The following is a 23,303-nucleotide window of genomic DNA, read 5'->3' on the forward strand; positions in this document are numbered from 1 at the left end:
CTCTAATCACTACACCACACATGTAATCATGAATAGGATTTGGTTATATAGTTGTTTACATTTCTAAAATTCAGAAGCGAGTCTAGGAATTTGTGCGAGAACTACCGTATTTTTTGCTCTATAAGACGCACCAGACCACAAGACGCACCGAGTTTTTGGAGGAGGAAAAAAAGAAAAAAAAATATTCTGAATCTCAGAAGCCAGGACAGCAAGAGGGATCACTGCGCGGTGAAAGCAGCAATCCCTCTTGCTGTTCTGACTTCTGGGATAGCTGCGCAGCCTGCATTCACTCCATAAGATGGACACACATTTCCTCTTACTTTTTAGGAGGGAAAAAGTGAGTATTATAGAGCAAAAAACATGGTAGAACTTGAGAAGGGTTCAATAATCTAAGTCAAGGGAACGACTTTAGACCTCATTGTATCAATCACTCCCATTTAGCCTTGGCTGCAGTTCACTGTGGTTGCAGATACTTCCCCTTTACTTCAGAATTCAAGATTAATTGAACTCAACACTGCAGCTTAAATTTGCAGTTCTGGCGAAAGAAATGTCTTTAGTCACACTGACTCAAATGAGACTTCTCTGGAATGAAGTGCCATGACTCACAGTATATGTTGATCCTGTAAACTAGCACACCAAAACTCCCTTTTCATTCACTGAAACTACTTTCCCAAATGAATTATGAAGTTGTAGATTCAGGGCTAAAATTATAGTTTTTGCCTTGAATGCGCAACTGGTGGTATATTTTTAAATCTCTTCTGCTTTGCAACAACCCTGTAAAAGTGTGCTACTTGCCCTTCCCATTGATGGACTCCACAGGTCTTGCCCTTGGAAAGATCTACAATGAAAAGCAAATAAGAAAGCACATGAGTTTAAACACACAAAGGCAGGAAAGATTTTAAAACACACAAAGAGATGTTGGTGGAGAACCTGCAATACAGTCTCGGGAAACAAAGAGAAAGAAAAATGCAAGGAATGTGCTAATTGAATGAGCGCGCCCAGCGATGATGGATCGGAGGATGAAAATAGCATTTCCAATATTTTTAAGAACTGTTTGCCAGCTTCATCCTGACAGCCTTTGAAAGATCTTAATTTCCGTCCCCCGTGTTTCTGCATGTAACAGAGAGCTCCTGAATTGAGACACAGAAATGTTTCAAGAGAAAATCACACATGATATAGTATTCCAATATAAATCTATATGAGACATGCTTGTTTTGTTTTCATATTGAAAGAGGTATAGTCTCTCAGCTGAATTGCAAACATTACAGTCTTTTTTTTTTTAAATACCCTGAATTTCAAACAAGAAACTCTATTTAAAATATTGTGGTTATTGTTATTATTAATAATAATAGTGATTCTTGGATGTGAAACAATGCCCTCTTGGGAAAGGATGTATTTTGCCAGCAGATGGCGTAAATAATCTTTGAGCTGTTGTCCTCACTTGACCTCTTCTGAAAGACCCTGAGTGATCCCAGATTTCTGTGGTCAATTTGAGATTGAACTTATTCAAGAGGTAGCCATGGGTTGGTAAAATTAACAATTGGGTTGCAACAGATTGCCAAAATATACTTAAAGAATTCATTTTTGTTGGGATATACTGTAGACATGCTAGGAAAGCATGAACAAACAGTGCTTTTGAATGTGGGCAGATGTTCATTCAATTGACATTTTGCGCGCGCACAAACACATCTCGGGGCATGCAGGCTAGCAGCCTCACTCCACCAGTGGCATAGCGTGGGGGGTGCAGGGGGGGCTGGCCGCACCGGGTGCAACATCTGGGGGAGGGCACGCTCGCACTCGCAGCTCTCTGCCCCTACCTGGCTCACTCACTAAAATCCACTGGTTAGGGGGCGCAAATTACTTGCCTTGCCCCGGGTGCTGACAACCCACGCTACGCCACTGCATCCCACAGTTGTCCCTGCACTTGCCTCACTTGCAGCACAAGATCAATTTCTGCATGACCACAGATGTTTGCACAGTCCACATTGTACAAATAACAGTGTTAACAAATAAGCGAAACCTCTGTGTTCACCCTGTCAGCTACATGCACTTCCGGCTCTCGCACAAACACCAGATTGAGGACATGGGGAGGGATAGGCTATAAATAAGTGAAACCCCACAAGCCAGTTCATGCTATGAAGATCCAAGCTACTTGGCATTCTTAATGCTTAATGCTACACCCGATTGTGAATGAGGAGTGTCTTGCTTTGTGGAAACAGACTCCTCAGCACACAACAACATCCTTCTGCAGTTTTTGTTCTTCAAACTGGCCTAGTTCACAGGTTGCAGAATTATGGCTTAAGAGGACAGGTACGAGGGCTTTGCTCCAACGCAGCTCATATTTAAGCTGAGAACAAACCGTGGCTACAGCTCACGGTTAACTTGTTCTTCTTGTGTTAAAATTCCAACAAAAGTTAACGCATTTTCACAGTAGCTTGTTCAGCCTCTGTACACAACCGCATTTCAAAATCTGCCTTTTTTGTTCTATACCAAAAGTTTTTTTTTAATCCAATTTAGATCTCTCTGCAGCTCACGGATAATGAGGAGACAGTTTCACCACCATTCTGGGTTTAGATGATATACTAAGCCGAACCTTGGCTTAACTCAGCGCAGTGCGGGGTTAAAAAGATGCAGGAGAAGCAGAAGAGCTGCTGGTCCTGGCACACCCTGGCCTTGCCAGGATGTGCAAATCAGGCCACTGTCAAATTTAACTTGAAACTGCAATGCTATGTACACATACATGGGAATAAGCCCCACTGAACTCACAGACTTGTGCTCTGAAGTTTATTTGGGGCATAGGTAAAGGTAAAGGGACCCCTGACCATTTGGTCCAGTCGTGACCGACTCTGGGGTTGCGGTGCTCATCTCGCTTTTTTGGCCAAGGGAGCCGGCGTACAGCTTCCGGGTCATGTGGCCAGCATGACCAAGCCGCTTCTGGCAAACCAGAGCAGCGCACGGAAACGCCGTTTACCTTCCCGCCGGAGCGGTACCTATTTATCTACCTGCCCTTGGATGTGCTTTCAAACTGCTAGGTTGGCAGGAGCAGGGATCAAGCAATGGGAGCTCACCCCGTTGTGGGGATTTGAACCGCTGATCTTCTGATCGGCGAGTCCTAGGCTCTGTGGTTTAACCCACAGTGCCACCCGCATAGCATTTGGGGCATATCGAAACACAAAATCAAGATAAGCATCATGGAGAGGGGATTATTTATGATATTATGGCCAGCAATAGCTGCAACCTGGCCCCACAGAAGGGTTGTTCTGTGCCCAAATTCATAGGTAAAGGTAAAGGTACCCCTGCCCGTACGGGCCAGTCTTGACAGACTCTGGGGTTGTGCGCCCATCTCACTCTATAGGCCGGGAGCCAGCGCTGTCCGCAGACACTTCCGGGTCACGTGGCCAGCGTGACAAAGCTGCATCTGGCGAGCCAGCGCAGCACACGGAACGCCGTTTACCTTCCCGCTGGTAAGCGGTCCCTATTTATCTACTTGCACCCGAGGGTGCTTTCGAACTGCTAGGTTGGCAGGCGCTGGGACCGAGCAGCGGGAGCGCACCCCGCCGCGGGGATTCGAACCGCCGACCTTTCGATCGGCAAGCCCTAGGTGCTGAGGCTTTTACCCACAGCGCCACCCGCGTCCTGGGGCCCAAATTCATGCCACATCACAAATACGAATGAGATAAAAGAAAAGAAAAATCAAGATTGCAATGGGTTGGAAAATCTGAAAAGACTCTTCAGACTCCCATCTTGGAGCCATAAACCTGAGTGGCTTGGAACACCCCTTGTTTGTACTGCCCTGTATTTTTACAGGAGGGATGGGAATGTCAAGCATGGGCGTAGCCAGGATTGCTTGGGATCTGCCAAAGTTGTTGAGCTACGCCCATGATGCCAAGGTATAGTATGATAAGAGGAATGTCCCTTTTTTTTAAAAAAAAGACATTCAATCTATACAGAGCTTTAGTGTCAATCTTCTCTTTAGTGTCGGTTTCCTCCAAATAAATTTCCTCCAAAGATTACCCTCCTTCAGCCATTCAGATCCTCGCATCTTTTCCAGCTGATTAAATGATTCTGAATACCCAATCAGTTTCCCTTTAGGCTCAAGAACTAGCTTGCTAATTATCTACAGAACAGTTTATTTTTTCCCCTTCCCATGTTGGAAGAACCAGAATGTTAAACAGTTGTTACCTCCAAGCCAGCTGGCTTCCCCGCAGCTGCACGGTTGATGATCTTTACATCAACCTCAGCTGCAGCAAAGGTAGGGAAAGCCATACAATAACATTTAAAAACCACACATACATTTCCTGATTTGTCATGTTGTAGCTTCTGAAGAAAAAATTAATGGTATAGCAATCATATGGTAATGTAGTAGACTGACATTGACAAGGTCTGAACACGAATAGGTTTTCATGTTTTGTGTCTCCTGCGTTCCCCGGTGGGAGAAAGTCTGCATAAAAATCAAAGCTCTGCTTCTTTTGTTGGCGACATTTCAAGAGCCAAACTATTTCTCGACCCCACCCACCCAAATCTACATAGGGAAAGTGCTTTAATCAAAGGCTATTGAAAGAACATATCTGAACTTCAGGAGTTCCCCAAAGAGCCATACATTAACTCTTAGGTAAACAAAATACAAGGGGAAATGTAATCTCTTCACTGTCTGTCTCTACAAGCAATAATAAGGCAGTAGTCATACTCCAGAGAGGAAAGGGGAACCTACAACTCCCCAGATGTTATGGAAGCATCTCCCAGCCAGCATGGCCAATGGTCAAGGAACATGGGCATTGTAGTCCAGCAACAGCTGGAGAGAGACAGGCTCCCATCCTTGCTTTAATTATTAGATGAGACAACAGTTGTCCAAGAGGCTGCTAGCAAGTCTTTCTAGACCCATGGTTCTCAACGGGGGGGGGGGGCATTTGATTTTTAAGGGGCACAATTTGGAAGCTTCTTTAGACCAAGTTAATGGCCTTTTCGCTGAAGAATTGATGCTTTTGAATTATGGTGCTGGAGGAGACTCTTGAGAGTCCCATGGACTGCAAGAAGATCAAACCTCTCCATTCTGAAGGAAATCAGCCCTGAGTGTTCACTGGAAGGACAGATCGTGAAGCTGAGGCTCCAGTACTTTGGCCACCTCATGAGAAGAGAAGACTCCCTGGAAAAGACCCTGATGTTGGGAAAGATGGAGGGCACAAGGAGAAGGGGACGACAGAGGATGAGATGGTTGGACAGTGTTCTCGAAGCTACCAGCATGAGTTTGACTAAACTGCGGGAGGCACTGGAAGACAGAAGTGCCTGGCGTGCTCTGGTCCATGGGGTCACGAAGAGTTGGACACGACTAAACAACTAAACAACAACAACAAAATGGCCTTTTAGGCTTCCTTCGTGTGATTAGAAGTTCACTTTTGGAATAATAAGGATTATATGTCACCGGGGGTAGGGGAATCAGGATTTTAAAGATGCTTAGGTGGGGTATGGCCAAAAAAAAGTTGGGAACCACTGTTCTAGACTGATAGTCTAGTTTTAAAAAGAGGGGCACAAACCTTGGATCAGTTCTATAACTGCTTGGCTTTTGACAGAAATAACGCAACTGGTTTTTAGTTGAGAGATTTGCAGCGCGGTCCTGTTCACGGCATTCCGGAAACTGGAAAACAACTCACCATCACCAGCTATCCCAACAGCAGGAGTGCCAACTTAAATAAAATATTGTGGGGGGAGGGAAGGTACACCCCACCCTACATAATGGACTCGGCCCACGCAAACCATTTGAATGGCAATGGCCCTCAACTTTATGGGGGGGCTCAGCTCCCTCCAATATTTTATTGGGAGGCTGAAGGGACCTTGGCCCCTAGGAGTTGACTCCTATGCTCAGCAGTCCATCAAACTGAGAAACTGAACAACAATGCGGTGTCTTCTAACTCCCTTTCCAAGGTGGCTAGAGACCCACATTTTATTTTTAAATTACGGCTCAGATTCTGGACCCCCTTGAAGGCAGGGCCCCCAGTGCGATTGTTCTTATTGCACAATTGATAATCCGGCTTTGAGTGATTGAGCTGACATGTATGTTTAACAACAGGCTGAAGAACAGCGAATGTAGACATCCGTCCGCTCAATTGCTAGTGTTGTCATATAAAGCAGTCTGAGCAAATTTTACAAGATGTCAGAATGGATTTCTTCCTTCCTGATCTCCCAGCGCAGCTTGTATTCAAAAACATAGCCTAGTCTCCCAATGAACCAGATACTTCAGTTACAGAAATAAGGTACCCTGGCCTGCTCCAAACTACAGAATGTACCTTAAATGCTTATTGGAATCCTAGGTCAAAATGTAGATGAAAAGTGCTTCGTCAAGCCATACGGATTGCACCAAAGAAGAAGCTGGGAAACAGGACTGTTCCATCAGCTCAGCTGAGAGGTCATCTTCGTTTGGCGTTACCTCAATTGTCACCCACAGCCAACCATTCTGCCAGGCTACCTGAATGGTTTTCATCTCAGCTGATCATTACAGGCATCTGATTTGCTTCACATCCCTTTTTCATTTTGTGCCTTCGGATTGTACATTTGCAGGCAGAGATCATCTTGCTTTTAATTGTTCTTTAAGCCAATCTGACAGCCTTTTCAGTTATATTGTAGGGTAAATATAATTTAAACAAATAATTTATATAAAAAAACAGTAAATGGTGAGGGGTGCTGTTGGCTCTTTACACCCAAAATGAGGTGGGATCCTGCTTGCTGAAGCAGGAAGGGAGGAAGTTGGGAGAATAAAGTAGTGGACGCTCAGGTTGGGAACATGATCCGTGCGGGATGCACGTTTGCAACCCACACCGTTCGCAACCCGCAGCGGCGCATCTGCGCACGTGTGGGTTGCAATTCAGTACTTCTGCGCATGCACAAAGTGCGATTTAGCACTTCTGCGCATGCACGACCACTGAAACCCAGAAGTAACCCATTCCGGTACTTCCTGGTTTCGGCGGGTGCGTACCCAAAAAAACGCAACCTGAAGCATCTGTAACCCGAGGTAGGACTGTAGTGGGGCAGACCATCATTCCCACATAATGTATCATTGCCCTGGGCACTCACTGTTTTTACTGGGTTAAGATGTGGCAAGTCAAGCTATGAACACAGAACCATAGAATCATGGAATTGTAGAGTTGGAAGGGAACCCAGGGGTCATCTAGTCCAACCCCCTGCGATGCAGGAATCTCAGCTAAAGCATCCATGACAGATGCTGATGACAGATCCATCCAACTGCTGCTTAAAAGCCTCCAAGGTAGGAGAGGCCAGCACCTTCTAAGGAAGTCCATGTGCTGGGCCCAGGAGTAACCCATGAAAAGCGGTCCAGGTCCGGTCCAGAATCCGAAGGTTCCGCTGGGAGTCAGTCCAATGGGGCCAAGGCAGGACACGAGGCAAGATACCAGGCAAGGACAGGTACAGGATCTCAGGCAGGTTCTAGCACACAGCAATGTTGCTCCCACAACCTGGGGCGGGGTCCGACAGCCTTTTATCTTTGTCGGGGTAACGGCCAGTCCTGATCCCCCGGCGACTCACCTCCCTGTTTCGCCCAATGGCGAGCACTCCTCCTGCGAGTACTCAGGTTTCTCCTTCTCTCAGACCTTAGTCTCTGCAGCTCAGGAGACGTCAGTGGGTTACTAGACCCAGGGGCCACCTCAGCCTCCCCTGACCCAACCGGTAGTGGAGCAGCTGTAAGTGATGGGCCAGCTGAAGGCAACAAGGTCATCCCCGCATCTGGAGTCAGGGCAGGCTCAGGCCCTTGACTCGGCCCAGCTGGTGCTTGTTGCAGGGGAACCTGTGCAGACTGGGGCTCTTCAGAATCAGGCCCCAGACTTGGTTCAGATGATGCCTGAGGCAAAGGATCTGGTGCAGACTGAGACTCCTCTGGCTCTGAGTCCGAGCCTGAGTCCCAGGCCATCACAGTCCATTCCACTGCCAGACAGCTTTTACCGTCAGAAAGTTCTTCCTGATGTTTAGTCGGAATATCCTTTCTTGTAACTTGAAAACCAGTGGTTCGAGTCCTGCCCTCCAGAGCAGGAGAAAACAAGCTTGCTCCATCCTCCATGTGACAGCCCTTTAGATATCTGAAGATGGCCATCATCTCTCCTCTCAGTTTCTTTTCCAAGCTAAACATATCCAGCTCCTTCAACCGTTCCTCATCAGGCTTGGTTTCCAGACCCTTGATCATCTTGGTCTGCACACCTTCCAGCTTGTCAACCTCCTTCCCAGAATTGGACACAGTATTCCAGGACACATTATTTCTGCTACCAACCCTCTCTTTTTTTTCACTTGGATAAACTTAGAATGAACCTACAGCTAATTAGAATGGATAATATTTGAAGCTATTTTTGGATTCGGTTGGCTTTGTCTCTCTTACATGCCTTAAATAAACTAAACACACACATAATGGGCAGCATGATCCCAAAATGCCATAGTAATGCAAGCACCATCAAAATTAATGAGCCATCCGATGGTATAGCAGATAGAGAATGAGATGGACTGGCAATCCAGAAACCGTTTGTTTTCTCCATTAACGAAGCTGTTTTCTCCTAATGCCCTAGGGGTGAGCTTTAAGTGCTGCAGAAAGGGAAGCATTTTGACTGGTGAATGATCTCCTATTAAAGTATTGCTGGGGAAGAAACTGCATTTGCTAAATGTTTTTTCCCTAGACAACTGCAAAGGTATTGGAGCCCAGTTGCATTCTGGATGTGGAAACCCTTCCTTAGAATCACAGAATTGTAGAATTGGAAGGGATCGTGAGTGGATCCTCTAGCCAGCCCCCTGCAATGCAGGAGTCTTTTGCCCAATGTGGGGCTCAAACCTATGACCCTGAGATTAAGAGTCTTGTGCTTCAATCATTTGCTTGTGGCTTAAAACAATGGTATAATTCCTTGTTGAATACATTCCTATATTCTGCTCCTTTGCAACTAGTTGCAATGGTGTTGAATGACTGGACATCACCGAGAATATTGACCAGGCTTCTTGCATGGATGCTGTAATAATAATAATAATAATAATTTATTGTTTATACCCCGCCTATCTGGCTGGGTTTCCCCAGCCACTCTGGGCGGCTTCCAACAGAACACTAAAATACAATAACCTATTAAACATTAAAAGCTTCCCTAAACAGGGCTGCCTTCAAATGTCTTCTAAAAGTCTGGTAGTCGTTGTTCTCTTGGACATCTGGTGGGAGGGCGTTCCACAGGGCGGGTGCCACTACCGAGAAGGCCCTCTGCTGTGTGTCTTTTTAAGGATCGGTGTCAGGATCTGCACCCTTACTCCCAAGGAACAATGAGAGAAAGCAATACCCGCTGTGCCTGGCGGCTTCAATATTACCAGAGGGCAGGAATGAAGGGGTCCATAATAGGGAGAGGGAATTGAAGGAGTTACCAGCAAGGATGCAACTCGTATCTGAAACCTTGGGAGCCAGGGAGCATCAGGAAGCTTCCTCCTGACATAAACTTACCGGTATATTTATTTGAGGCATTTCTATAACAACCATTCGTACAAATGCATCCACAGGTCGTTCATCGTAAGAATTTACACAAATAAATAAATAAACGTCCTGCAACACACAAACTTAAAACCAAAGCACTTTCCATTAGCTAGACTGGTGACTGGGAGTGGCTGCCGAGACCACATAACACCGGTCCTGAAAGACCTGCATTGGCTCCCAGTACGTTTCCGGGCTCAATTCAAAGTGTTGGTGCTGACCTTTAAAGCCCTAAACGGCCTTGGTCCAGTACACCTGAGGGAGCATCTCCACCCCCATTGTTCAGCCCGGACACTGAGGTCCAGTTCCGAGGGCCTTCTGGCGGTTCCCTCACTGCAAGAAGTGAAGCTACAGGAAACCAGGCAGAGGGCCTTCCTGGTGGCGGTCCCCTGTGGAATGCTCTCCCATCAGATATTAAAGAAATACACAACTATCTTACTTTTAGAAGACATCTGAAGGCAGCCCTGTTTAGGGAAGTTTTTAATGACTGATGTTTTAATGTACTTTCAGTCTTTTGCTGGAAGCCACCCAGAGTGGCTGATGGGCGGGGTATAAATAAATAAATAAATAAATAAATAAATAAATAGTAGTAGTAGTAGTAGTATTACGTCCTGTTGTCTTTGTCCATGGAGTTTTCTTGGCAGGGATACTAGAGTGGCTTGCCGGTTCCTGCTCCAGGTGGATCACATTGGGTCAAATTCTCCACTATGACCTGTCCATCTTGGGTGGTCCTGCACGGCATAGGTCATAGCTTCTCTGAGTTATTCAAGCCCTTTCGCCATGGCAAAGCAGTGATCCACGAAGTCCTTGAGAGTCCCATGGACTGCAAGAAGATCAAACCTTTCCATTCTGGAGGAAATCAGCCCTGAGTGCTCACTGGAAGGACAGATCCTGAAGCTGAGTCTCCAAGACTTTGGCCACCTCAAGAGAAGAGAAGACTCCCTGGAAAAGACCCTGATGTTGGGAAAGATGGAGGGCACAAGGAGAAGGGGACGACAGAGGACAAGATGGTGGGACAGTGTTCTCGAAGCTACCAGCATGAGTTTGACCAAGCTGCGGGAGGCAGTGGAAGACAGGAGTGCCTGGCGTGCTCTGGTCCATGGGGTCACGAAGAGTCGGACACGACTAAACGACTAAACAACAACAACAAGTATTACATCCTTCAGCTTGTTCCAAAGTGATGTACAGCTAAGTAAAAGCTACACCACCCGCTTGGTGTGACTGGAATCTTGAATCCATTGGCTTTAGATTGCTTACATTCGCCTCTACCTGAGATGAACCCCACAAGGCCTATTACTTGATATGACTGGTGATGACATTTAATTTTCTTAAGACTGTATCCTGCTAATACTAACTAGCATCCCAATTCCAGGTAAGAAACAGCTGGCAAGAAATACAGGCAAAGTAATAGCCAGCCCTTGCCACATATGACATTAGCTACGGAACTTTTTTCTTTTCTTTTCCAAAAAAGTAAATAAAAATGTTATAGGCCTCTGGAGACAAATAAGGAAAGCTGTTCAGAGTGGAAAGTCTGGTTGAGAGACCTACAGGGAAGTATTTGACTTTTCATTGCCTCGAGAACATCTATGCTCTGGAGAAAACCTAGTAAAACAAACACAAACCTGGCTCAAATAATTCATTTGCTTCAGTAATTGCAAATATGCGACTGACAGAAAGTCATTCTGACCTGATTCTGATGACACTTTTATGCTAGGCTAGTTTAAACGTAATTAGTAGCTCTCTACCTAAGTTAATTATCCCAATTATTTGCTGAATTAAATGCTAAGTACAGAAGAGACTTGAGAAGCTTCTGCTGTTGGGAAAATGGATCAGCCTTTGTGGTTCTCTTGCTTTTAAGAGTAAACAGCAGTCTCACATCTCTATGCCCTGCCAACCTCCCCTAGCCCTCAGAGAATGGTCCAGCCAGGGATCTTTAATTAGAAGGTCTCAGGTAGCAGAATTAGAAAACCTCTGGCTCCAACCCACAGAGCCAATTAGGAGTCAAACTAAATGTTACACAGTTCTATAATTGGAACCGCTCCCCGTGTTTGTTTTCTTTCTTAAAAAGTAGCCCTAGGAGAAAGCGGGGTACAGGGAAACAGATCCCATTTATGGCACCATCTATGGAGAAATTGTGGGACGTGGGTGGCGCTGTGGGTTAAACCACAGAGCCTAGGACTTGCCGATCAGAAGGTCGGCGGTTCGAATCCCCGCGACGGGGTGAGCTCCCGTTGCTCAGTCCCTGCTCCTGCCAACCTAGCAGCTCGAAAGCACATCAAAGTGCAAGTAGATAAATAGGTACCGCTCCGGCGGGAAGGTAAACGGCGTTTCCGTGTGCTGCTCTGGTTCACCAGAAGCAGCTTAGTCATGCTGGTCACATGACCCGGAAGCAGTCTGCGGGCAAACGCCGGCTCCCTCGGCCAATAAAGCGAGATGAGTGCCGCAACCCCAGAGTCAGTCATGACTGGACCTAATGGTCAGGGGTCCCTTAAATTCACCTTATGGGGAAATTATGCCCTTGGTCCCACTTTTTATAAACACCAGTTTGTATATTTGTGCTTCTTTAATTTTTGTATCCTGCAGAACTCCCCACCACTATAACTCAGCATTACGCAATGTTACCCATTTCTGCTGCCTCCCGTTCCCTCAGAATGCTTTAAAACCTCCCGATAGCCAGGTATGATTGTCACCAGCACTGCAGAACAGAACACACCATTAACTAAAGGCTTGTCCACGTTTGATCAATATTTAGCTGTTAATCCACTTCCCAACATTCAGATTAGTTCGTACTGGTCCACACTCATAGACAAATAAATTTGTATATGAGGAGCTACTTCAGTCTTTCCCATTCATAACAAGAGACGTTCCCTTTCATGTGTATCCCTGCTTTCTAATCTGTTGATTCTGTTATGACATGGGTTGGCAAACTAAGGCCCAGGGTCGGATCAGGCCCAATTGCCTTCTACGGGACCACCTCTCCTGGTATGCTCTGTGGAGAACCTTAAGGTCCACAAATGACAAGGTGGGTAGATTGGTCTCAATTAGGGCTGGGGCCTTTTCAGCACTGGCCCCGACTTGGTGGAACCCTCTGTCCCAAGGGACTAGGGCCCTGCGGGACTTGACATCTTTCCGCAGGGCCTGCAAGACAGAGCTGTTCCGCCTGGCTTTTGGTTTGGACTCAGTCTGATCCTTATGTTGCCCTCCCCTTATGGTCTTGATCTATGGGCTACTTTTAAAATGCGGCTGCATTTTGAATTGCATTTTAACCTGTATTTTAAATTGGTTTCCACTCCCCTTCTTTCCCCCCATTATGTTTTTACTGTGATTTTATTGGTGTTAGCCGCCCTGAGCCCGGCTCTGGCTGGGGAGTTTGGGGTATAAATAAAATTTATTTATTTATTTATTTATTTAAATCCGGCCTGCGGGCGGTCTAGAAATTGCCGTGTGGATCACCAGCGCGCACATTCTTTCCCTCTCCCGCCGTCTCCCTCACACAGTGGCGGCAGCAGCGACTCCTCCTGGTTTCTCCCCGCCCTGCCTAGAGGAGGAAGGGGGCTGGGCTTTGTTGGTGACAGCCCCTCTCCAGAGCCCTTTCGCGTGCTGCTAATCATTCTGCCCCCCCCCCCCGCCACAAGCCCCTGCCACTCACAAGACATAGGAGCCGCAGTTGGCTGAGCGCCCCTCTCGAGTGGCCGCCATTTAAAGCAGCCCCTTTCTGGAGCCCTTTTGCATGCCGCTCATCATCCCTCATTCATTTTTTTTTTCTTCAAAATATAGTCCAGCCCCCACAAGGTCTGAGGGACAATGGACCGGCCCCCTGCTGAAAAAGTTTGAGGACCCCTGTGTTATGATGATTAAGTATCGACAGGGCATGTGTGCAGAGAGCTGTGCAATATCCAGTGTATATTTTTTTCTTTCGATCCCTCAGATTTGCACAAAACCAGGGAAGTGCACAAGCAAACCACATTCAACATTTCTCGTTTGTGCAGGTTTTTGGTTTTGTGCAAATCTGAAGGATCAACGAGAAAATAAAAAAGTTAAGGAGCGTGTCAGAAATGGTTTAGGAGCACAGTTGGAAAAGAAATGAAAGCTGTGAGGAAGTAGAGGGAGCAGAAAGGGGGATGGCAGAAAGTGACAGTTGATCCACCCATTCCCGGAACAACTCATCTGCACCCCAAGTGGGGATTTAGAGCCTGATTTTCCCTAATTTATCATATTATCCCTGTATTGGTAAACTGAATTTATGGGGGCTGGGAAGGAAGCATCAATATTGGTATTGTTTGACGGGAATCTCATGTGGACTACACAAATGGGAATGCAAACAGGTGCAAACACACATTAAACTCTGGTGTGGACAAGCCCTACAACTGTTTCTTAAAGGGATATTTTGCACATAAAGGGAAACATGATATTTATATTGGAGTTTAACGTGTACTTGACATTTTTTAAGGGTTCAAGAGACAATGACACAAGCCTCAAAAATTCTTTTACCTCTTGCTAAGTTCCTTAAGTCTCCATCCCACCCAAATTCACTCACAAGCTCTGGCTTAGCTTGAGGAATTTTGGACATTTCACAGCTTTCCCTTGATAAATGTTTTTTTTAAAAAAAATATATAAAAATTTAAAAAATCAGAAGTCTTGCAATCACAAAGAAATTCTGAAATTTGCCTATGGCATTTGTTCATTCTTGAGATTTGCCACTATATGTCTGAACTGCCTGTGTCACGGTGCTTATTTTGGAAAGTTCCTGCTTAAATTAATATTATGCTGAGATAGATAATGTAAGCGAGGGAGGGACAAAATGTGGGATTTGACCATTAGCTTATTACATAAGAACCAGTTAGCTTATTGAATGAGAACCATACAAAAACTAAAAAGGTGGAATAGTTCCGAAGCTAGCTGCCATCTCTTTGCTGAATACTGCAAAGATAATTTATTCAAATATTCAGTTTTATACCTCCGCATACAAAAATTGTGATGGAAATTAGGATATGAAATTGCATGTATATAAATGATGAAAAATGAATTTAATTTTATGAAAAAGGTAATAGAAATGAGATAGGAATTTGGTCATTAGCCAAAAACATGGATAGTTTACTTTTAAATATTGTGCTTCTTATCTGCACGACTATGAAAAGAGGGTTATGATTATCATACAAGTTGCTGCCAAAAAGCAGCATCTGTATCTATGGAAACCCAGGTTCTTCTAAGCCATTATTGATGTGAATGGATCACTAGAGGCATTCTGGGAGCATTGTGCAGATATAAAACTGATCATTTGAACTAGTGCTAAATATGGAATGCTCAAATCTTCTTCATTCAGAGATTATTGTCCTTTATATTAAAAAGCAAAACAAATTGAAAGTGCTCTTTTTCTACTGAACACTGATTTATCCCATTCAAAGTGTAAGTTTTGCTTTCTTAAGCTTGGATTTGTAGAACTCAAAATCTTGATTATGAAAATGACAGTCTGCACTGTCTGCACTGCAATATTTGCATGAAAGCTTATATTCTCCATTTCAACATCTTGCATGATTTTATCTTCATTCCTCCCCCCCCCCCAATCCCCGGGCTGGCTTTCACATCTTTTTCTTTTGCCAGAATAGAACATCTTAGGCAGATTGTCTCCATGTCATTTAGCTGAAGCCCGTTGGGATTAGGATGTCATTGATATTTGGAAACTTGCTACTGTGTTATTCACATTGTTATTATGATGGTGGGCAACAGTGACACACCATGGTGTAATTCTATTTATTTAGATGGGAGAAAAACAAGATTTCTCATCACACTTCTCAATTAAAACAGGAAAATGTAAGCCATTTCTGATGGGAGTCAAGAGAGAAATGCTATCCTAGCAAATGATCAACACCGTCGACCTTTCTCACCTTTCCATCGACATGTTTAGAGTGCATCTTACTTTGTGCAAAAATACTGAAAAATAATGGAAAGGAGTATACCCACTCTATTGTCTTTTTAAAAATGTCCAAGCTGTAATGTAGAAGCCAGCAAAGGCTGATTGCCTAGTTCAGAAATGAACAGGGTCACTATTCATGACTGGTTGTTATGTTGCAGATCCAGAACAGCCAGCTAATAGGAATCACACATCTATGATCAGTAGTGGTACTTTTATTGAGAGACCTGAGACTCTTAGAAATAAGAATCTGGATTCAGGATAGGATTAACAGATGTACAACTTGATTTTATAGTTCCTTATTTGCATACAACCAAAAGCAGAGTCTTTTTCTTGAGAACGTAAGAACTCAACTAGTGATAAAACGTCTGGCAGACAAAATGGGGACAGGCAAAGCTTTCCACATAATTGTATTTCCATACTGGAAAAAGACTTAACCTGTTGAACTTCTGTCTGCTACAATGAAAGCCAGGAGCAGCCAGGCTGGCTAATCTAAGAGAAATCACTTTGAAAGGTACCTACACATTTTGCTTTGTAACTTTCTTTCTAAGAAATGTAAAGACTTCCTTTGGGTTTTTTAAAATGAAAGCTCCATGTCTGAGGTCCCTAGTACATCAGTCCCTGCCTCTCTGCGACCCTGACCAGTCCAACAGATGGTTTGGCACATGACTTTGATCTTCATTCGTGATGGAACAGTTTAAAAGGAGGTTTGTCAGTGACCAAGCTAGATCTGTCCAAACCAGCAGGGTATACTATTTCCCTTTAAACTGGGATGCAAACTTTTGCAAAATTATGTCATACGTAAGAGAATGAAGAGTAAAGCAAACCAACTTTGTACAGTGGTACCTCAGGTTACATACGTTTCAGGTTACAGACTCTGCTAACCCAGAAATAGTGCTTCAGGTTAAGAACTTTGCTTCAGGATGAGAACAGAAATCGGGCTCCAGCGGTGTGGCGGCAGCAGGAGGCCCCATTAGCTAAAGTGGTGCTTCAGGTTAAGAACAGTTTCAGGTTAAGTACAGACCTCTGGAACGAATTAAGTACTTAACCTGAGGTACCACTGTACTGTACAATTTTTCCGACTTATCTAAGAATGGGTGCTGCTCCAAATTCTCTGCTGTTTTCCCCCACGGCTGCTTTCTTTCATGCACCTACTCAAATAATGCTTTCGTCCTTACTATCATTATTCAAGGGGATAGGAAGGGTGGACACCGTTGAGCCTCTCCCCTGTCAGACTTCCACCTAAGGAACTGCATTTCCCCCAAACATTTTTCTTCTAAAGGGCCTCTATGACTGAAAGAGGCCCTCTGTTTACCATTTATTTAAAACCTTTATGCACCTCCCTTCATTATCAAATCCCAAGGCTTGATGATATACATTAAAATAACAAATTAGAATAACAAACACAGCAACCCACAGCAGAAAAGAACAAACGAACAGATAACAGTATCACTAAAAGCTAGGTATTAAGATCTGCAAATGCCTGGCTAATTTAAGTGCTTTTGCCTGGCTGGAGTGCATTCTTGAGCAGTGATAATGCCTCTTTGCCTGGATGGAGCTCTGTGTGTGTGTTTAGAAGCCTTTGATTTTTGCATTGTTCGAATGTAGGCTACTGTATCCTCCATATACATGTTCTGCCTGCGGTGCTGCCCACCATTAGTATGAAGTCCCTAGAAGGTTGTGCAAGAGAGAATGTGTCACTTGGGACGGGTAATAATAATAATAATAATAATAATAATAATAATTTATTATTTATACCCCACCCTTCTGGCTGGGTCCCCCAAGCCACCCTGGGCGGCTTCCAACAAAGTATTAAAATACAGTGGTCTGTTAAACATTAAAAGCTTCCCTAAACAGGGCAGCCTTCAGATGTCATCTAAAAGTCTGGTAGTTGTTCTTCTCTTTGACATCTGATGGGAGGGCATTCCACAGGGCGGGTGCCACTACCAAGAAGGCCCTCTGCCTGGTTCCCTGTAACTTGGCTTCTCGCAGTGAGGGAACCGCCAGAAGGCCCTCGGCGTTGGACCTCAGTGTCCGGGCAGAACGATGGGAGTGGAGACGCTCCTTCAGGTATAAGGATCCTGTGGCATAAGGGATTAGGCTGTTTCTCCTGCCCATCTGACCTCCAGAGATTCAGGAGAACCCAGGTTCAGTTGAGCCTGGATAGCTCCGTTGGTAACAGCATAGTGCTGACAACGCCAAGGTTGAAGGTTTGATCTGCTGCATATTCCTGCCTTGCAGAGAGTTGGACTGACACTCCTGTCCCTTCCAACTCTGCAATTCTAAGATTCTAGTTGTACCCTTAGTAAAGCTGGAGTTGACTGCTATGCCTTTTTCTCCAGACTGTTTTTTTTTCATACCCAGCCCACGGCATGAGGCTGACTTGCAGTCCTGTGCTGCGCGTGAATTGAGCAGTTGCAATTCTATTTTTCCCCTGGTGGTGGGTGGGTGGCAATTTCACACTGAGAAGGTCCATGCAATTGGACCCATGTGATTGTGTGTGTAAGTTCAACATAAAAAACAACAACACGAAGATCATGGCCACTGGGCCCTTCACCGCCTGGCAAATAGAAGGGGAAGAAATGGAGGCAGTGAGAGATTTTACTTTCTTGGGCTCCATGATCACTGCAGATGGTGACAGCAGCCACAAAATTAAAAGACGCCTGCTTCTTGGGAGAAAAGCAATGACAAACCTAGACAGCATCTTAAAAAGCAGAGACGTCACCTTGCCAACAAAGGTCCGTATAGTTCAAGCTATGCTTTTCCCAGTAGTGATGTATGGAAGTGAGAGCTGGACCATAAAGAAGGCTGATCACCAAAGAATTGATGCTTTTGAATTCTGGTGCTGGAGGAGACTCTTGAGAGTCCCATGGACTGCAAGAAGATCAAACCTCTCCATTCTGAAGGAAATCAGCCCTGTGTGCTCACTGGAAGGACAGATCCTGAAGCTGAGACTCCAATACTTTGGCCACCTCATGAGAAGAGAAGACTCTCTGGAAAAGACCCTGATGTTGGGAAAGATGGAGGGCAGAAGGAGATGGCAGAGGATGAGATGGTTGGACAGTGTTCTCGAAGCTACCAGCATGAGTTTGACCAAACTGTGGGAGGCAGTGGAAGAGAGGAGTGCCTGGTGTGCTCTGGTCCAGGGGGTCACGAAGAGTCAGACACAACTAAACAACAACAACAAATGTGACTGTATTTGGGGAAATGGTGCTCTATGTGTGTGGGTGTAAGGACACCGTGGTCCAAGTAAAGAGCTTCTTCTCTAAACTCTCCATGGATGATTTTCCTAACAGAAACAGGAAAACGCATCTTCTTTCCTAGCAAATCATGTCTTTAGTGACACTCTAGGCCTTCCCAGCAGTGATACTGCAGGGCGGAGAGGGGACTTAGTTATAGGTTTCTATAAAAGCTTTTTCATCCCCTAATGATATGTAATGTGTGCAACGGTTTCTGCCAGCTGTCCGCATGAAGGCCACTGCTTGTGTAGATTTCAGTCTTATACAGCCAACTGCAGTTTAGGTTAAAAATGGCTGCACCTAAAAGTTTACAGTGTTCTAAATTACCCTTAATCATAGTAATAATGAAAGCTCTTTTGGTCAATTTATATTTTAGTGCCTGGATTTAGAGCTTTAAAATAAATATTTGTTTAAGTGGAAAGGTTTACTTTGACTGATTCCTATAATAAATTCCAAACTATGTCACTCCTATTCATGCTCACGGATTATTTTGTTAACTACAATTTTACATCAAGCGATATTTCAGGGAATACGAACACACAAAGCTTCCTTACTACATTGAGTCAGATCATAGGTCTACCTATCTAGCATGGTTTTGTATTTCTCTGACTGACAGCCCCTTTTCAAAGTCTCCTATCAGCGTCATTATATATCATAAACGCCATTCATTCATTCATGAATTTGCTCTGCATTCGTTCATTTTTATTTTGCAACATTTATACCACTTAATCCAAAATATCAGACATATATTTCCCATCACTGGACTGGAAACCATGTTAGAAAAGTTAGAGACAGGTTCCAAGCAGGCACCTTCAGCTGAGTGAATAGTTTTCTTCTATAAACGCATTCATGAATGTAAGCTCTATTTTTCCTTCACAAAACTGCCCATTGCACCACTTCCGAGTCCTCCCTCTCATCCTCCTTGGGGTTTTATGTGGGGTAGTGATCCAGAATGACACTTGATGTACTCCTTTCAGACATTCGAAAGGTGGCAATGTGCTGAGAGCAATTATGAAGAAATAGCATTCATAAAGAACAGCCGACACTTGCTCTCTGCTGGGTAGGAGTTCTTTATTTCCCAGGTCTAGGCTACGCAGCAGTGAACTGGATGGTCACAAACCTCTGCAGTTATGCATGGACTATTAATAATCAGTACTGATTATACTGTGTTTTAAATGACTGGGATTTGATGTGAATGGTCTATGGTGATCATTTTATTGTATTCGACTGTTGTTGTTTTTAAGGGAAGCCGCCACCACAGAATCACTTGGCAGGCTGTGTGGAATATTTTTTTTTAAACAAATAACACAATATTTTGTGTGCCTTGCAGTACTATTATTGCTTGCCATTTTTGTAGCATATTTCAGGCATGCAAAGTACTCCACACACATTATTTCAGTAGCAATCCCGTGAGGTGGGATGTACTATTACCTTCCAAATTACAAGTGGCAAACTGAAACCGAGGAGGAGGTCCTTATTTCCTAAGACCATCTAGTGAGCTCATGCCTAAATTGCAATTTTAACAACCAGCTTACACTTTTCAAAACCACACCACACAAGTTTCTTGTTATAATCCGCTTCTCCCACATTCGATCCCCCAAAAGAGACACGCTTTTTTTTACAGAACCCCCAAACTCAGCAAATGGGGCACAGCCCCCCAAATTCTAGCCTGTGCTCTGCCAGCCCCCAGCTGCCTCTCTTCTTACTTAGAGGGGATGGATAATAATAATAATTAATAATAATAATAATAATAATAATAAATTATTTACCATATTTTTCGCCCTATAGGACACACTTTTTCCCCTCCAAAAATGAAGGGGAAATCTGTGTGTGTCCTATGGGGAGAAGGCAGGCTTTTGCTGAAGCGTGGAGAGCAAGAGGGGTCGGTGTGCACCAACCCCTTTCGCTCTCCACGCTTCAGGAAGCTATCAGCAAGCCTGGGGAGCCTGCGGGAGATCCCGCAGGGCTCCCTAGGCTGCGGATAGCAGCCTGCTGCCCGGAGCGCGGGGCGCGCCGAAGCAGAGTGCCCCGTGCTTCGGGCAGACATCTGCAGCCTGCTTGCCCGAAGCGCGGGGCGCGTTGAAGCAGAGCGCCCCGCGCTTCAGGCAGATATCCGCAGCCTAGGGAGCCCTGCAGGAGTTCCCGCAGGGCTCCCTAGGCTGCGGATAGCAGCCTTCTGCACGGAGCGCAGGGCGCACTGAAGCAGAGCGCCCCGCACTTCGGGCAGATATCCGTGGCTGGGGGGGGAAAATAAATTTCTCCCCTTTATTCCCCCCCCAAAAAAAAACACTAGGTGCGTCCTATGGGCCGGTGCGTCCTATAGGCCGAAAAATACGGTATACAGTGGTACCTTTGGATGCGAGCAGGATCAATTCCGGAGCCCCATTTGCATCCTGAATGGAACGTAAGACGTGTCTGTGCATCTCGCGTTTTGCCGCTTCTGCACATGCGCATGACATTATTTTGAGCGTCTGCGCATGCGCGAGCAGCAAAACCCGGAAGCAACGTGCTCTGTTACTTCCGGGTCACCGCGGAGTGTAACCTGAAAACGCTCAACCTGAAGCACATTTAACCCGAGGTATGACTGTACTCCGCCCATCTGGCTGGGCTTCCCCAGCCACTCTGGGCGGCTTCCAACAAAATATTAAAACACAGGAATGCATCAAACATTAAAAGCTTCCCTAAACAGGGATGGCACTGCCTGACAGCTTTCCCCAAGGTGTGTTGCCTTTGCAGATCTCTTCAGGGAAGAGGATGAGGACAAAATTAAAATGAGTCCCCAGGAACCAGCAGGGTGCAAAACTTAGCTCAACTCTAACCAACTCAAACTGCAATTTTCCTTTGTTCATTTTCCCCCTCAGACCTAGACAGCACTAGGGAGGGGGGAAGAGGAGGTTTGCTCCTGTTCAGAACAGTCCAGGATGCTTCGCCTATTTCTGACCAACTGTTAAGCCGCCATTCCGGCCTTATTTTACCCTTCCCTGTCCAAACCCCCAAACCAGCAAACTTTTTCACCAGTCCACTGTCCCTCAGACCTTGTGGGGGGCCGGATGATATTTTTTTTTGGGGGGGGAGAACGAATTCCTATGCCCCACAAATGACCCAGAGATGCATTTTAAATAAAAGCACACATTCTACTCATATAAAAACACCAGGCAGGCTCCACAAATAATCCAGAGATGCATTTTAAATAAAAGGGCACATTCTACTCATGTAAAAACACAGATTCCCGGACTGTCTGCAGGCCGGATTTAGAAGGCGATTGGGCTGGATCCGGCCCCCGGGCCTTAGTTTGCCCACCCATGCCCCAAACTCACAACAATACTCCAGTTGAGCGTTATAACCTGTGATCGATGGTGAGCAGATGGAAGCTTGGGGAAGCTGCAGTTTTTTCTATTCCACCTGCAAAATGGGAACAATAACCTATTATTGTTGTTGTTGTTGTTGTTGTTGTTGTTGTTGTTGTGTGTGAATTGATATTATTACTAATTCCATTTGTATACCACCCTTTATCAAAAGCTCCCAGGGCGGTGTACTACATTAAAAATACCTTACAGAACATCAGTGATAAAAACGTAGTAGAAAGCATACTGACAAACAGCCTAATAATGAAATAGTTGTCACAATAATAGTCTTTTTCCCACACTTTTAAAGCCCATAGATTATTTAATAGCCATAGGCCTGGGTAAAGGGGAATGTTTTTGCCTGGCACCTAAAGCCATGTTATGATGGAGTCAGGCGAGCCTCTCTGGGGAGAGCGTTTCCCCACTGGGGGGCCACCACAGAAAAGGCCCTGCTCTTGCTGCCACTCTCCAAACCTCTCTGGGGTGGGGGGACATAGAGAAGGTCCTCCGAGGACAAGTTCAGGGTTTGGGTTGGTCTTCTTTGGGGAGATGCGGCTCTTAAGGCATTGAGGTCCTGAGCCACATAAGGCTTATAGGTCAACACTGGCCCTTTGAATTAGAAACTAATCCCCAGCCAGAATGAAACCAGAAAAGAAAGAAAAGCTATTTCTTGCTTTGAATTCGTAATTTTAAAACAGCAAATCTTAACTGATGACCTGGATAGACCTTTGAGGACACTGGCTTTCAAGCACCGGAACAGAAATAGGTGTGTGTGTATATACTGTATGTGTGTGTGATGTTCTACTATGTTACTATGGAAACCAAGCCTGATGAAGAACGGTTGAAGGAGCTGGGTATGTTTAGCCCGGAAAAGAGGAGTCTGAGAGGAGATAGGGGAGTCATCTTCAAATATCTGAAGGGATGTCACACGGAAGAGGGAGCAATGTTGTTTTCTCCTGCTCTGGAGGGTAGGATTCGAACCCATGGCTTCAAGTTACAAGGAAGGAGATTCCAACTGAACATCAGGAAGGGAAAGAGCTGTTTGACAGTGGAAAGGTCTCCCTCAAGAGGTGGTGGCCTCTCCTTCCTTGGAGGCTTTTGAGATGAGATTGTTTGGCCACCTGCCATGGATGCTTGAGCTGAGACTCCTGCATTGTGGGGGGGGGGGTTGGACTAGATGACCCCCAGGGGTCCCTTCCAACTCTAAGATTCTCATATATATATATATATATATATATATATATATATATATATATATATATATATATAATGTTTTTATTTGCTTTTACAATTAAAGTTTGCATTCAAATATGAATTAA

General features: G+C 45.0%; 1 long non-coding RNA gene across 2 annotated transcripts; it reads right to left on the reverse strand.

Annotated features, from left to right (window-relative positions):
* Positions 1 to 381: 381 nt before the first annotated feature.
* Positions 382 to 23,123, reverse strand: LOC128405309 (uncharacterized). 2 transcript variants are annotated; one of them, XR_008328265.1, is made up of 3 exons: positions 22,701 to 23,123; positions 21,985 to 22,042; positions 382 to 838 (listed from the first exon to the last, which is right to left on the reverse strand). It is a non-coding gene; the product is annotated as an uncharacterized LOC128405309 (long non-coding RNA). The 2 variants fall into 2 exon arrangements; XR_008328264.1 differs by having other exon boundaries at positions 21,958 to 22,042.
* Between the last annotated feature and the right edge of the window lie 180 nt (positions 23,124 to 23,303).

Source organism: Podarcis raffonei, chromosome 17 (assembly GCF_027172205.1).
Source record: "Podarcis raffonei isolate rPodRaf1 chromosome 17, rPodRaf1.pri, whole genome shotgun sequence".
In the NCBI taxonomy this organism is placed as follows: Eukaryota; Metazoa; Chordata; class Lepidosauria; order Squamata; family Lacertidae; genus Podarcis; species Podarcis raffonei.